Source organism: Triticum aestivum, chromosome 7D, assembly GCF_018294505.1.
Source record: "Triticum aestivum cultivar Chinese Spring chromosome 7D, IWGSC CS RefSeq v2.1, whole genome shotgun sequence".
Classification (NCBI taxonomy): domain Eukaryota; kingdom Viridiplantae; phylum Streptophyta; class Magnoliopsida; order Poales; family Poaceae; genus Triticum; species Triticum aestivum.
This window is the reverse complement of record NC_057814.1, coordinates 3,789,379-3,805,136: the sequence shown is the minus strand read 5'-3', so window position 1 is coordinate 3,805,136 and position 15,758 is coordinate 3,789,379. Positions and strand designations below refer to the sequence as shown.

At 43.0% G+C, this 15,758-nt stretch overlaps 1 pseudogene; it reads left to right on the top strand.

The window, feature by feature from the left end:
- The first annotated feature begins 2,339 nt into the window (after positions 1–2,339).
- On the top strand, positions 2,340–14,538 carry LOC123166687 (disease resistance protein RGA5-like; annotated as a pseudogene).
- Positions 14,539–15,758: the final 1,220 nt, after the last annotated feature.

Sequence of the window (15,758 nt, the reverse complement as noted above, 5' to 3'; positions counted from 1 at the left end):
TGTACGCGGTGGTTTGGAGCCTCGGGTTGTAGTGGTTTGTCTCTGGTGGGCGCAGCGGTGGCGGGTCATCCGCGCTTTGTCGAGCTGCCGTTGTTGGCATTTGTTTCTTCTTCTTTTTCTTTTGGGCTTGTTGTGCTGATCGCCCCAGCGATCTTGTATCGGTGTTGGTTGCTTTGGAATACAAAGCGGGGGAAACCCTTTTTTGGTAAATAAATTTTCTCTGGGTCACCATCCTCCAATCAAAGACGATCCCAAATAATATCAGCAACACAACTCACGAGAAGAAAATGCATTTAATCAACTAGCATAAACAACACTTCATTTTGTCTGTTGGTTCGTCTTGTAGTTACACCTCATAACTGATAATCTCCAATCAAAGACGATCCCTTGTAGTTACAAATTAGATTACCATATTATAATCTCGTTTTTCTTTCATTCCCAATTTAAATTAAGAAGAAAATAACTCCACAGACTAACATCGATCATTGTAGCCTGGCAGGTCCAACAGAAATGCTAAGAAGAATCTTCCCCTAAAATAATCAACTCGGCAAAAGCTAACTGATATCTTTTGCTGCAAGATTAGCCAAAATGATCAAAAGGAGGCTAACAGACAAAAGGAAGCCAGGATAGCTGCAAATGTTTCAATCTTCTTCAAACAAAGTTATACATCGATCAACAAATCTCAACATCAGGGAGCGCCCGCCCGATCTGCTTGAAATTGGTAACATCTAAACGAATGCCAAATAAATTTTCTCTGGGTCACCATCCTCCAATCAAAGACGATCCCAAATAATATCAGCAACACAACCCACGAGAAGAAAATGCATTTAATCAACTAGCATAAACAACACCTCATTTTTCTGTTGGTTCGTCTTGTAGTTACACCTCATAACTGATATCCTCCGATCAAAGACGATCCCTTGTAGTTACATTCTCATCCTCATTCTTTTCCCTGTATTTTTCCACCAGAAAAATGACCAGTACCAAAAGTTAAAAAATTATTTGCTCCAACTTAATGAAACCAGCTCAAAAATGGGACGCATGCTCTAAGCTCGCTCCAAGGCTAACTAAAACCCTGGTAAAACCGAGAGGTCGGCTACCCCTTCGTCAAACTAGCAACCTTTTGTAGCAGTGCCAGCTGGTTGTTGTGGATCTTCTCATCTTCCTGTGCAATGGGCCATCACGAGATACAAACAAAGATTAATCAGCAAAGTCACATGTGCATATATAGTTATATACACTGTCAAACGGTACAATGAAATGAATAGCAATAGATCTTTAAAAACAAAGAGTTTCTAGATGACGGCGCGCGCCGTCCATTGAAGATTGATAGATCGAGATGCCTATCGACAAAGCTATGGAGACATTGTTGCGGTTGGGCCTCGTGATCGAGCTGCAAACTAACGGCAGCTCCTGGTGACACGAAATGTTGATGGTTTGTAAGTATAGCTCTTTACTAATAACCCAGTAAAGAGTAAAGGTTCTTTGATGGAGAATGTTCCTGAAAGTGAAAAGGGATCTTTACATTATAGTTCTGCAGGGTGATGAAATCTGCGAATCGTGATTCATTTCTACAGTGCATTGGCTGATAGTAGCCGCTGCTGATGTTGCTGGTCTCTCCAAAATATACTCAAGAAGTCGAAGGTAAAAATATAGCAAAAAATCAAAGGATAATCTTCTGAATTTCCAAGGCAAAAGAGTAAACCATAGAGCAGCCATATCGGTGTCCGCTCGTGATCATGTGGATGCTCATTGGCGACCAATACGAGGTTGTGCTCTCACCGTGTGCAACCTCATCTTCAGCACCATCAAGGAGACCGTTCATGTCACTTTAGATGAGTAAGTAGCATGGTCGTCTGTACTGAAAGTTGAACGTTGACGTTGAATTCTCGGTCTGCCTTTGTTGTCTGTTCCTGAATGTTTGGATGTTCTCGGAGCGAGCATACTTCGAAAGTGGTAAATACAAGTCCTCCAGTGAATCTCACGTACAGATTCTGAGCCTCTAAATCCCACTTGGCTGCACATTGTATGGCAGTGATTTAGATGTTGAAGAAAAAGTGCAGGCACTTTTCTATTAGAAAATGCAGGAAATTACTGTTAGCCAAAGAGGCCCTTAAATAGAATGCACACAATTTCAGCAACTAGCACGAACCTTCCCTGGATGAATAGAAACTTTGTGTTGATCGAGTCTTGGAATGTCGACACTTAGACGGTGTCCACACAAATTCAAGTAGTTATCCATCCGCAATCTGTACTATCCTATCCATCCACTAATTCGAGTAGTTATCCATCCACAGGCTGCCCACACTCATTCCCTCATCACAAAAGGAAAGGAAGCATTATTGCACCCGAAAACCCAGCTGCTCAGAGCAAGCAATGGACCACGCAACAGGTGCCATGGGCAGCCTGCTCCTCAAGCTCGGTGAACTCCTCAAGGAGGAGTACGACCTGCAGAAGGGCATCAAGGAAGACGTCCAGTATCTTCAAAGAGAGCTGAGGAGCATGCACGCTGCCCTCCGCAAGGTCAGGGACGTGCCACGGGACCAGCTCGACGAGCAAGTCAAGCTCTGGGCAAACGAGGTCTGAGATCTTTCATATAGAATGGAGGATACCATCGACAAGTTCCTGATACGTGTTGAGGGCCCTGAGCTTGACGACAAGCCGCACAAGCTCAAACAGCTTGTGAAGAAGATTTGTGACTTGTTCAACAAGGGCAAGGCGCGACATGCCATCGGAAAAGAGATCAAAGGCATCAAGGCCAGCGTCCAGGAGGTGGCTGCCCGGCGTGACCGGTACAAGGTCAAAGATGTGGTTCCTAATCCAACTGGCCCAATCATGGTTGACCCTCGCCTATCAGCTCTGTACAAGGACCGGAAAGAGCTCGTTGGCATTGATGATTCAGTGAATGAGCTAACCGAGAAGCTGAGTGACGAGGATGCTGATCTGTCCAAGCAACTCAAGATACTCTCTATTTTTGGATTCGGAGGCCTTGGCAAGACAACACTTGCCAAAGCATTGTATGATAATCGCCACGCGCAGTTCGATTGCAGCGCTTTCGTTCCGGTAGGACAAAACCCTAGCGTGAAGAAAATTCTCAATGACATACTCAATGAAATTGATGGGAAAAAGTGCTTGGACTTGGATGAAAGGCAGTTAATCAACAAACTCCGAGGGTTACTCGAGAACAGAAGGTACCCACCCTATTATGTAATTCAAATTCATCAAGTAGTTTGAGACGGTCCATAAATTTTGTTCGAGATATTATACACCAGAGAAGGGTTTGGATAGACTATGCTACTTCTATACTTTTTGGAAATATAGTGAAATATCATGTTTCCGTAACTTCTTTGCTATCATTTGGTTGGATAGCTAGTGACTGTCAACCGTTCTGCCATTATATATATATATACATACATATATATATATATATATATATATATATATATATATATATATATATATATTAGAACTCCCTAAAATAGGTGGCAACAAAAAAATGTAATACTTAAAATTCAATAATTTGAGAATTTTGATTTATCGATGATGAAATGAAACCAACTTGCACAAGTCTCTCATGCAGTTTTCCTTATTCCAAATTTAGATTCCTAAACGAGGAGGCTGGCTTCCATACATCCTATTTTTTAAAGATATTGTACATACTTAGGCGCCTTACAAAATAGTTTTCACTAATTTATGATAACCCTTGCATTGTGAATGTCAATGGTAGGTACTTCCTCGTTATTGATGACATATGGGATACAGAAACATGGGAAATAATCATGAACGCTTTCGTGCGTAATAACTGTGGAAGCAGGATACTTACAACTACTCGTATACTCGAAGTTGCCACAACGACCGGTGAAGTATACGAGTTAAAACCACTTTCTCATGATTTATCCAATGATTTATTTCATAGAAGAGTATCTATTGGCAAAATAAAACGGCCTAATCATCTGCCAGTAGAGGTATACAATAAAATTTTACGTAAATGTGGAGGTGTACCATTGGCTATAATCACAATAGCTAGTTTGCTTGTCAGTAAACCTGTGGAGCTTTGGTCTAAGGTATACACTTCAATTGGTTTTGGGCATGAAGAAAACAAAGACGTGGAGAACACGAGAAAAATACTTTTATTTAGCTATTATGATCTACCTTGTCACCTAAAGACATGCTTATTGTATCTGAGCATATATCCTGAAGATCATCTGATTGAAAAAGATAGTTTGATATGGAAGTGGGTCGCCGAAGGTTTTATCCGCGAGGAACCAGGGGTAGGACTATTCGAGATTGGTGAGAGGTACTTCAACATGTTGGTAAATAAAAGCATGATAATGCCGGTAGAGGAGCCCCTGTATTATGGCATGGAAATGCATGTTGGCACCATAACTGGATGCCGCGTGCATGACATGATGTTGGATATGATATGCCTATTGTCAAAGGAAGAAAACTTTGTTACTATATTGGATAGCAACGAACAATATAAAACTTCACATTACAATGCTCATAGGCTAGCTGTTCATCGTAGTGTCCAACCTCTGGCTAGCACATCAACATTACAAGCAAGGTCACTTAATGCCATGTGCTATGCTGAGATGTTGCCATCACTTTCATGCTTTGAAGTTTTGCGTGTCCTAGCTTTGGAAGGCCCCTCTAGTTTGCACAATCCTAATCATCTTGAGCATGTTGGAAAGTTACTTCACTTGAGGCACCTCAAACTAGGCTGCATTGGTATCAGTGAGCTCCCAAAGGAAATAGGGCATCTGAAGTTCTTGATGGTATTGGACTTGGGTCTAAATAGCATAAGCGAACTTCCAGAGAGTATTGGTCAACTAAGTCAACTGAAGTGCTTGAACATCTGCAAAACAGGCATTGCAGTGCCATGCTGGATCGGGAATTTGACATCTCTGGAAGAGCTATGCCTTAGAGAAGTTGGTGAGGACTCCAACTTTGTGACAGAGCTGGGCAAGTTGACAGAGTTGAGGAAGCTCCGCATTTCTAGAAGTGTATATTTATATGGTGATGGTAGCAGAATGAGTAGTTGGGCCGAGTCTGTAGCCAAACTCAGCAAGATCCAAGTCATAGACATTGATTCAGTTGATGGGTGGAGAGATTCCAGTCATGAAGAGAGCCCCCCGCGGCTCAAAAAATATGAAGAGAACCCCTGGAACAGTATGCCCTCTCTCCACAACTCCGTGTTCTACGCATGTCCTACGGAGAACCTGGGCTGGTGGCAAGGATCAATCCCCAGCTTCTTCCGAACCTCTCCCATTTAAAACTGCTTGTATACAGTCCAGATCTGAAGGTCTTTGGAAGTTTTCGAGAGCTTGTTTCCCTCCAGCTATACATCGGGTCAACTCTCCACCATGACACCATGGGCGGTGCAGGTGCTTTCCCCAAGCTGAGGGTCTTCAACACAGAAGCAACACTTGGCTCGTTTCAAGAGGGAGATGTGCCAGTTCTTGAATGTCTCAAGTTCAGCGTGGTAGCACAGTCCAATGATGATGGCATTAGCTTCGACTTTGATTTTGGTAGCCTAGGGAACCTCCCTTTGCTTCAGGAAGTCAGAGTCACTTTATATGCCCCTCCTGCGGACCGTGAGAAGGCTAATAAAATGGTGAGGCGTGCAATTGAAATGATTCCCAACCGTCTCAAGTTTTCTCATGTCCAGTCATTCGATATAAATGGATGGAGTTCGAGGTAACTAGGTGTATAATTAGTTCGCAAAAAAAAACTAGGTGTATAATTATTTAATCGTTGGTGCTGAAATGCCGGCTAGCCCTGTATCTCACGGATCTTCCTTTACCCTTTTTCTAGTTGCTCAGACTCTGATTGAGCAAAGCTAGTCGTGCATCTCCACCCGATGCGGAAATCAAGGTACTTACGCTCCCTAAGTATTTATTTGCACCTTGTCTTTTGCACTTTCTAGACTAGATTAAATAACAGAAATTGCCAATCAACTGTAAAAAAAATGTAATTACCAATCTGCACGCACAATACATATAGCGTTCTCATCATTTTAAACGGTAGCCATTGATACTCCACGTATACATTTACTAAGAGTTACTCCATATATGTAGGCTGGCAGCCGTGTTAACAAATCACCAGGGAGAAAGAAAAGATATCAGGGCTTCCGTTTGTTTGCTCTATTTATTGTCTTTTAAGCCAAGGAAAAAAATATCTACTTATTTTACCGTCTTTTAAAGAAATGGACAATGAAACCGCACAAAGCCAAAAAGAAGTGCTTTTTTTGCTATGTTCTCTTTTTTTAGCAGAAGAAATTTTTTCCAAAAGAATGCTTGTTTGTTTTACTGCCTTTTGTAGTAAAAGAAAATGAAAATCACAAAAAAAATGGTTCTCTGCCTTTCGTAGTAATGAAAAAAATCACACAAAAAAAGTTTGTTTTGAGGGTCGAGTAGTCTGTTGCTTCGCTGTTCACTCAGAAAAAGTAGTCTGTTGTTTCGTTAGCATTTATTTGGTGTGTGTCCTTTGGGTTTGTATCTTGGGTCTTGGTTTTGGAGATCGTGCCTGCGTGTGGGTGTGTGTCCTGTTCTTTGGGTTTTGGTTTTCTGTTTAGGAGGGTTCGATGTGTATATGGGGTGTGTGGAGTGGGGGTGTAACTCCGCCTATGCTAAGATGATGGTACGCTTCATGTTGCATAGCCGGTCTCAAGCCCGGAAAAAGGAGGAGGGGCCAAACTCTGTTTATCATGAAAGTGTGTGACCATCTTATCTTCTTATGGTTGATTGTACCCATTACCTGTAGCATTTGCAGAACCAGAGTATGCAGATGGTTTTGGGGCATTTCCTTTTTGCCTCTTAAGAGTTCCATTTCCATTTAGTGTTATTTTTCCTGAGGGTGCAGCTATATTCTGGCTGTCATCCATACCCATCTCGTACATGATGTCCAGGAGATCTAACGGGCGAAAGAATTATCAGGTACGTCATGTTTATGTAGCAAAAAATTAATGTAAAGGTGAGGAGTAAATACCTTTTGTTTGTAGTTTGATTCATGATTTCAGATCTGGATTGACAAACTGAAGCTCTAGCTGAAAGAGCGAACTTATGAAGAGAATTTACTATTGTTGTTAGAAAACTACTCCTGGGCCGGACAGGCTTATGCCAGATCAATTACCAGGTGCAGTTCTTTCTATTTGGATTGCTGCAAAAAGGGCAGTCTCTCGTTATGAAGGATCTCTGCAGAAGCAATGCTAAAGTCTCATATTGAAACAAAACAATCTGAAGGCTATGTGAGGTTAGATTCCGAGTAGATGCTGGTTCTCTTCTGCTATTTTAGGGGCGCATCTTTGGCTTCTGCTTTATATCAACTTAGGCAAATCTACTTCATTAGTACTAGCGGAGACCAGGGTTTGACTATGAACATCATAACCACTTTCTTATTATAAGTTTCCATAGTTCACATTCTCATTTTCTGTTGCATACATGCTTCCATGCCGCCAGAACCCCAAAAGTACTGCTGTCACCCTTATTTATTGGTTTCTTTCTTTTCCTACATATATTAGAGCATCTCCAATAGAAGATGCAAATTTGGAGATGAAATTTACATCTCCAAAAAGTGTTTTTTGCATCTGTAAAAAAGAGCATTGGAGATGTAAAAGAGCAACTCCGATAGATGATGCAAAATGGAGATGTAAAAACTAGTGGGCGGCGGCCAAATCGGGGCGGTGGCAGTGGAGACTGCGGCAAAGCCACGCGATTTAGGGCGGCGGCGTCGGGGCAGCATGGGGGCGGCGGCTGTGCGTGGGGACGGCGGGGTGGTGAATCGGGACGGCGGCGGCGCGAATCGGGGCTGCGGAGCAGCGACGGTGTAGCGGCAGGGGAGAGGCAATTCGAGGCGGAGAGACGAGGAGGAGCGACGTAGGGGCGACGGAGGAGCGGCGGAGGGGCGGAGGGAGCTCGGCGCTGCGGGCGGCTGGCTTTCGCACGGCCGGAAGAACGGCGAAGGCGGGCAGCCGTCGGGCGGGCGGCGTGGCACGCCTCCGGTGGTGGGTCTTGGCTAGGAACTAGCCTAGCCCATCCACTACCTCGCCATGGAAGGCATTACGGCGGCCGGACCTCCGAAGAAGCTTTGTTTTGAAGCGGCGGCCGAAAAGGAATATGCGGCTACGGGTGGCGGCCGGCGGTACTACGGCGAGGCAGGCGGCGAGGGACAGGGGGCGGAGTCGCGGCGGAGCGGGCGGTGGCGGGGGCGATTTTGGGCGAAGTTGGCCGGCGGCGGGCGGTCGCGCGGAAGCAGACGGAAGGCGGTTGGGCGGTTGGCGCGCGGCTGCCATTTTTTACATCTACAGTGGGTGGTGATGCAAATTTGCACCGCGAGGTGTTGTATTTCTCATCTCCGGAAGGCGAAGATGTTTTTTTTTTGCATCTACATCATCTGTTGGAGAAGAGTTTTTGGGCCGCGGAGATACAAACGTTAGTTACTTTTGCATCTGCATCTTCTATTGGAGATGATCTTGTGTTGAAAGAAGTGTGATATAATCAACATTAAAATTGATACTATAGGGCGTTCCCTGTTTATTTGTGGTGCCTACGTTGTTACTTCACCACTATATATTCACGAATTTATAAGGTATATTCTGCTTTCGCTCCAGGCCAAATTTTCTGCCTGGAATTACCCTTGCAAACATGTGGGAGCCAGCAAGCAGAGAACCTTGTGGCAGCAATATTTGGGAGATAATGAAAGGTTATTTTGGCATTTTATTTGCCAAGTGTACTCTCCAGGTATCTAGAATTTGATATCTGAACACCTTTTCTTTCCTGTAGGTTATGAATATAACTAGTTATATTATGATTCTGTAGTATTCGGCCAAATTTTCTGCCTAGAATTACCCTTGCAAACATGTGGGAGCCAGCAAGCAGAGAACCTTGTGGCAGCAATATTTGGGAGATAATGAAAGCTTATTTTGGCATTTTATTTGCCAAGTGTACTCTCCAGGTATCTAGAATTTGATATCTGAACACCTTTTCTTTCCAGTAGGTTATGAATATAACTAGTTATATTATGATTCTGTAGTATTCGCCATGTTGTGTGAAATATGTGAGCATTGGGAGATGGTCCAGTGGAATTGTGGAACAGAGGACTGGCCAATGTAGAAAATGTTGATGGATTCTAAGCATAGACAGACCTTCAGCAGAGTTGTAGTAACCAATGTAAACAATGTGCAAAAGGTGGAGAATGTGCGAACTTTCTATTTTTGATGACATTAAAAGCAGACGCATCTACAATGAAGCATATTGTTGATAAGTTACCATGAGATAAAAGACCAGGTAACACCACCATGATGCAGATATTCAAGTGCCTTTTGCGATGTGTAGGAGAGTTAAGGCTGAAAACCTACAGAGTGTTATGATAGTTACCAAGAGGTTAGGGGTCGAATACTAACTATGTAACCTAATAATGTTCCATGTTGATGCTTACCTTCCCTGGTGCGCTGACAAACAGAAGACTGTACTTATCTAAGTTACAATCCAGTGTCATCCTACACACTTGCATCGCGTTTGGAGGATTTAATGTTTGGATGGCGGGGGGACTGCAACGGCTTAATCCCCATCGCGGATGCGCGCAGGACCTCCACATCCGTACTCTCCGGCCACCGCCGGTGATCCTGTCATCTCCCCGCTCACGCGGAGAGGAAACAGCGGTCGCTTAATCCCCCTGCGCGAAGGGGGGTGGAGAAGAGCGGGGAGGCGCGAAGGGAGAAGAATGGATAGAACGATGGCAGAGGTTCGCCGGCGGCGGCAGGGAGCTGTGTGGTGGAGAGCGATGACATGGGTCTGTCATTTTTTCCCCTTTGTTGGCGGACGACTACGGGCCGGCCCATTTGCGGTTTCGCTTGAGCCTCGTTCGCGTCGGGTCACTGCGTTCGATCGGTTAGGTCCGGCTTCCTTCCTTCCTCTTCTTTTTTGTTTTATACTAGCAAAACATGCCCGTGTGTTGCTACGGAAGAAAAAATAACAACATACGACCGTAACCTAGTAAACATGTTGCAAGAACCCCCCACACACTGGTCCACGTGCTCTATTTCCCACTCGTGCCGCCACTTATTCTCCTTCTCGTCCTTCCTCTTTCTCCCTCTATGTGTATTATGTAGTTACAATGAATGATAACACGTTAAGAGCTAAAATGATAATTAAAAAATCTATTATTCACAATATGTTTTTGCCTGCATTTTGGTGTATGTAAAGTTTAAATTACAGGTGCCTTGAGGTAGGCTAGAAAGTTCAAAAGATCTGAAGCATAAGTCGGATAGATATATCTTTATAAATAGACATTAACCATTTTACAAACCGAAAGAGAATGCAAAACCCTCATTCTTTCTTTTTTTTTTGGACGTGACACCCTCCTGATCCTAATCTATCCTCGTCCTTTGTGTCCAAGCTCATAATTTCCTCATTAGGCAGGATTCCATGGCTACATGCATCCCACGAGCAGCTCGTGATCTCTTTATTTAGAGTGAATTCCAGTTTTTATCCCTAAGTTTGATATTTTTTACACTAATTACTCCATTTAAGAGAATTTCTTCCGTCATACCCCATTTAACAAAAGTGTTGCCAGGATTTACCCCTTTTAATATTTTAACAGCATTCTGATCAGTGGGCCACAATTATCAGGTCCAGCTAGCGTGCCACATCAGCGGGGTTTTCCTAGGCCATTTTCTGCAGGCTGAACCGCTTCACACAGCTTCTGTCGACCGACCGGACCGAACCGATGGCAAGCAGACGCAGACGCAGGTCCTCGAACGATTTACAGTTACAGGTCGCTTGAGTCCGGCGCACCACGATCGCATCCAATCCCGCCACGCATATCTCGCTGAGTCTGTTGCGCCACACTCGCCTCCAATCGCGGCAAGGATCGCTCGCCTGTACTCGCATGCAGGGTCGTGCCCAAGTCTGGCCCAGTCCACTCCGCTCCTTCCATCGGAGGGGAGGACGAACGTAGGCGATGAGCGGCAAGCGACAGGTCAAGTTGTCATTGGCGATCGTCGGAGCCGGAAGCAGCAACAGGTACGGCAATCTCCTGCTCTCTTACGCTTGCCTGAATTTTCTGTCTTTCACTTCGGTCGTTAGGCTTTTAGTTTTTCTCTCAATCCAGGATGCATATTACATGGGTTCAGGTCAATTATTTCTGGTTTGAAGATCTGCGATGAGATGCATATTATTATTGAAAACATTATTGGAGAATTTTTTATTGATATAATCCTGAAACTGTGTATCTCTTTCTTCAGTATTATCGTAAAAACGACCTAAATTGCGCATGCTTGGATGGATTGAGATTAAAAGTGATGTATATATACTACTTTACTACAAATGCCTACATATCTGATATCATATGACCTTGTAAAATATGAACAATTTCATTCCCTCCAAAAAGAAGAATGAACAATGTTTACTGCCTAGTGATTGTCTACTTAGTACTAACCTCTCACTGAATGCTACCAAATAGTGTACTTGTGTCTGGTGTGTTCCAAGACACCTGGGCAATGCCACTCTGAATTTTGAATTTTGAAATATGCAAGTCTGGTCTGACTGAACAGGGGAAAGGACAACTGTGAATATGTAAAGAAGGGGCACAAAAAATTATTCTATGTCTTTTCAAATTAGTGCCTTAAATTTTCCGGTTCTGTTGAGATAAAATAGAATTAGGATAGGCCACTGCTTCCAATGACTAAATACAATGTCGTTACAGATCCCAGTAACTATCTGAAAATAGTACAAGTACTCTAGAACAACTATTTTTGTTTTCAGAAAAACTTAATTCAGAAGAATGACTCCAGAATAGTCCACTACATCATCACTACTGTTAAAAGGAACTGAAGTTTCCTATATGTAAGATGAGAGCGTTTAGATAACCATATATCCCGTGCTATTAGCATGCTGAAAACATCATTAATGGGGAAACCAGTGAACTTTCTGTAACAATGGGTCGTTTGTAAATTCTGAATCTAAATGTATATACAGCTCTAAGCTGAACATAAGGAGCTTCATGTTAGACATTCTTAGAGATATTGTGATTGCATCCGCTAATTCGTGATTTTATTTTCTTGCAGAAATCAGATGGCAACTGAGATGTGGAGCGTTAGGTACAGTTGTCATGTTCGTGGATACAATTATCCAGAGCCAGAGATGATTGACAGGGATTTCATCAGTTATCTTGATATAAAGGAGAGGACGAAAGAGTTGGGTTTCAACCATTGGGACAGCGTTTATTATCAGAAGAAAGCGGCCAATGGGAACTCCATGGTTGAGTTAACAGATGATACCAGCGTTAGGAAGATGCTTGAGGAGTTTGATGCTTATAAGGAGATCGATATGCATGTTTTCAGAACCATGGATCCAACTACATTTCCAGTTTCCAGGAATGGTGCTGATTATGAGGCTCAGTTCAGAGTTGATCCCAATTGGAAGCTTGATGCTTTCATGGGAGCTGTTAAGAGAGATTTTAATTTTGAAATAACAAAGAGGATGGCATATAGGGCTAAATCTTATGCCCAAAAGAAGGTTCTTGGGGATGAAGCCAAGCAGTATCTTAGAATTAGAGATTACTTGCAGACATTGTTGAACAAAAATCCTGGAAGCGTCGCTATAGCTACCACTGAGCCAAATCCCGAGCCACATATCAATCCTAATCCTATGTTCAGTGGGCTGTTTGTGAGCTTTCATGCACAGATCCAGGGGTTTCTCTCCGGTTGTAGGCCATTTATTGGATTAGATGGCTGTTTTGTCAAGCTAGCTAATGGTGCGCAAGTTTTAGCTGCTTCTGCAAGAGATGGCAACAACAACATGTTTCCTCTAGCTTTTGGAGTGGTTAACATAGAGGACACTGATAATTGGACATGGTTTTTGCAAACACTGGAGTCAGCAATTGGACAGGGCGAGCAACATGGTGGATGGACAATCATGTCAGATAGGCAGAAGGTAATAACATATTTCTTATCTTTGTCATTTATATGTTAAATTTAGTTTGCATGTTGTAACTGACAACTCTGCCATTTATTTGTCATAGGGATTACATTCAGCAGTCACAAAGATTTTTCCACATTGCGAACATAGATTTTGCAAAAGACATGTCCTTGCAAACTTCTCCAGAGCTGGATTCAGAGGTGAAATCTACAAGGAATACTTTGATAAGGTTGTTTATGCATGCACTCTGAGCGAGTACAATATTGCCATGCTCAACTTGAAGGCTTATGATGTAGAAGAATGGAAGTGGGTTAGAGCAATACCCAAGGAGCACATTAGTAGGCATGCTTTCAGCACAAGATCCAAGACTGATGTTGTTGTGAACATCCTCAGTGAGGTTTTCAACAAATACATCCTTGACTATAGAGACAAGCCAATTCGCACCATGATGGAGCTCATTAGAACAAGAGTTATGACTAGATTTTGTTTGAAAAGAAAGGGATGTGAGTCAGTGGGCTGGGATATCACACCTGTCATGAGTGAGAAATTAGAGTCAGCTATAAGAGCAAAGCAAGGTATTGCACAGCTCATCAATTTGGTGTTGGGCTTTGGCAAGTAAACTACACCGACAAGACCTATGAAGTAAACCTGCTTAACAAGACTTGTGGTTGTTTCAGATTCCAGTTGTGTGGTATTCCTTGTGAACATGCTTGTGCAGCTATATTTAGGGCTAAGGAAAGGCCTGAGAATTATGTTGATGATTTCTTCAAGTTGGAAACTTACAAGAAAGCATATGAACACATGATATACCCTGTTCCACATGAATCTGAGTGGATTAAGACATCAAGTCCAGACATTGAACCACCAGGTTACACTGTTCAACCAGGAAGGCCAAAGAAAAATAGAATAAAAGGGCCTGAGGAGAGTGGTCCTGCCTATGCAAGAGCAAGAAAAGGAACAGTTCAGTGCGGAAACTGCAAGGAACTTGGTCACAATGTCAAGGGCTGCGACAAGCCACTAAGAGCATATCTTGCTCTTAGGGTTAGAAAACATGTGGTAAGCACTCTCTTTTCCTTTGGAAGCAATTACGCCGCCGGTACTTGATGCAATTATGTTACTAACTTGATGCAATATGTTACCAAATAACCGCCTTTTTTACTCTCTACAATGCAAGCCTTTGGCAACAAGAACACAGGGGAGCAATGTCAATCCACCACCTGCAGCTAATCCGGAACCTAGAGCTACTCCAACAGCGGGTGCAACGACAACTAATAGCGTGAGAGGAAAAGTAATTGCAAAGAAGCCTAGAAGTTCAGCACCGGCAGCACGTACGACTACTCCCCCTGCTGCTCCAACAGAATCTAGTAAGGGGAGAGGAAGAGGAGCATCCAAAGCATCTAAAGGTACTCCTAAAACATCAACTGGTAAGGGGAGAGGAAGAGGAGCACCTAAAGCATCTGCAGCTAAATTCCAGGTAAAATAATCACTTCTGGAATAAATGTAGCTATCAGTAATTTTATTGTTATTTACATCACCTCATAATTTTCAGGTCCAAGAATCACAGGCATCATCATCAAGTGTTGCTGCAGTTGGGAGAGGAAGATGGCCGGCTGGTAGTTGAAGAGCGGCTGCAGTTCAACCTGATTATGTACATAACAAAGCTTACGGAAGAAGTTCAAGTGGCAGAATGCACTCCTGGTTCACCATTGGTGCTAGTGCAACTGCTAGAGATGGTGGTGCTAGAGAGGAATAGCAATTATCTCATTTTCTAGCTTATATACTTAAAAACTCATGTCTCACGTTTTGCTTTTGAACTCCCGTCATGTTTTGCTTTTTATCTCTGTGTCGTGTTGAACTCATGTTATCATGTTCCAAGAACTCATGTGTCATGGTGAACTCATATGCAGAGTTGAAATTGATGATGTTTACCTTTGTGCAATGGATCAGGGAAATGCAATGTGGACAAAAGGTGTGGGTTCTGACAAAAATATTCTTCCTATTTATGCACAAGATCATGCTTTCAAAACTGATTATTTTATATGGTAGCTTATATCAGACTTATGCACATCGTTATGTCAAAACTGATTGCTATACATTGCTGTCAAAACTGTCATTACAATCTACAGAAATAGTGAGAAAACTCTCACTTCCTGCAGCTCTTACATACATAGTTTGACAAAGAGAGAAATACATAAGCAACAGTACTAGTTTGAATTTCTTTCATCACTTTGATATTTGTTCAAATTTTTTGCATACTTGCATCATTACTTACACTAAACAGCATCTAGTTCACTACTACCACAAAAACCACACTTCAGCATCATTAGGTCAATACAAACATCACCGGTTCACTACTTTACATGTAACCACACTCTAGATTCCACCATCACCAACAGACTCAAAAGACACATAAAGTGGATGTAGCTACATTCAGTCATGCACTTGTTGTCGAAGTACGTCGCATCAGCAGCAACAGTTGCAAATAGAAGCATGGCAACTAAAATGGCAAGCTCATTTTCCATCTCCACCAAGCTGAGCAACTTCAGAGTGCGCACCTCCTGCTCTGCTTGCAGCTCATCATTCTTCACGGCAATGGCTTCTGGGTGATATATCAAACGAGCCATCACAGAATCACTAGAGGAGTTAACTGCGCCCTGCATCAAGCGAGAAATATTCACACATACAGTAGGCCAACGATGTCTGTACAGGGAGTCTATTTCCATGGAAAAGCAATTCAGAGGAAGAAAGAAATACCTGAACTTGCTGACCGTGACGGCCGGGGCGGGATAACGCACCAGCATGAGACTACACGCTCGAGGCACGGCCGCACGCCGTCGTCGC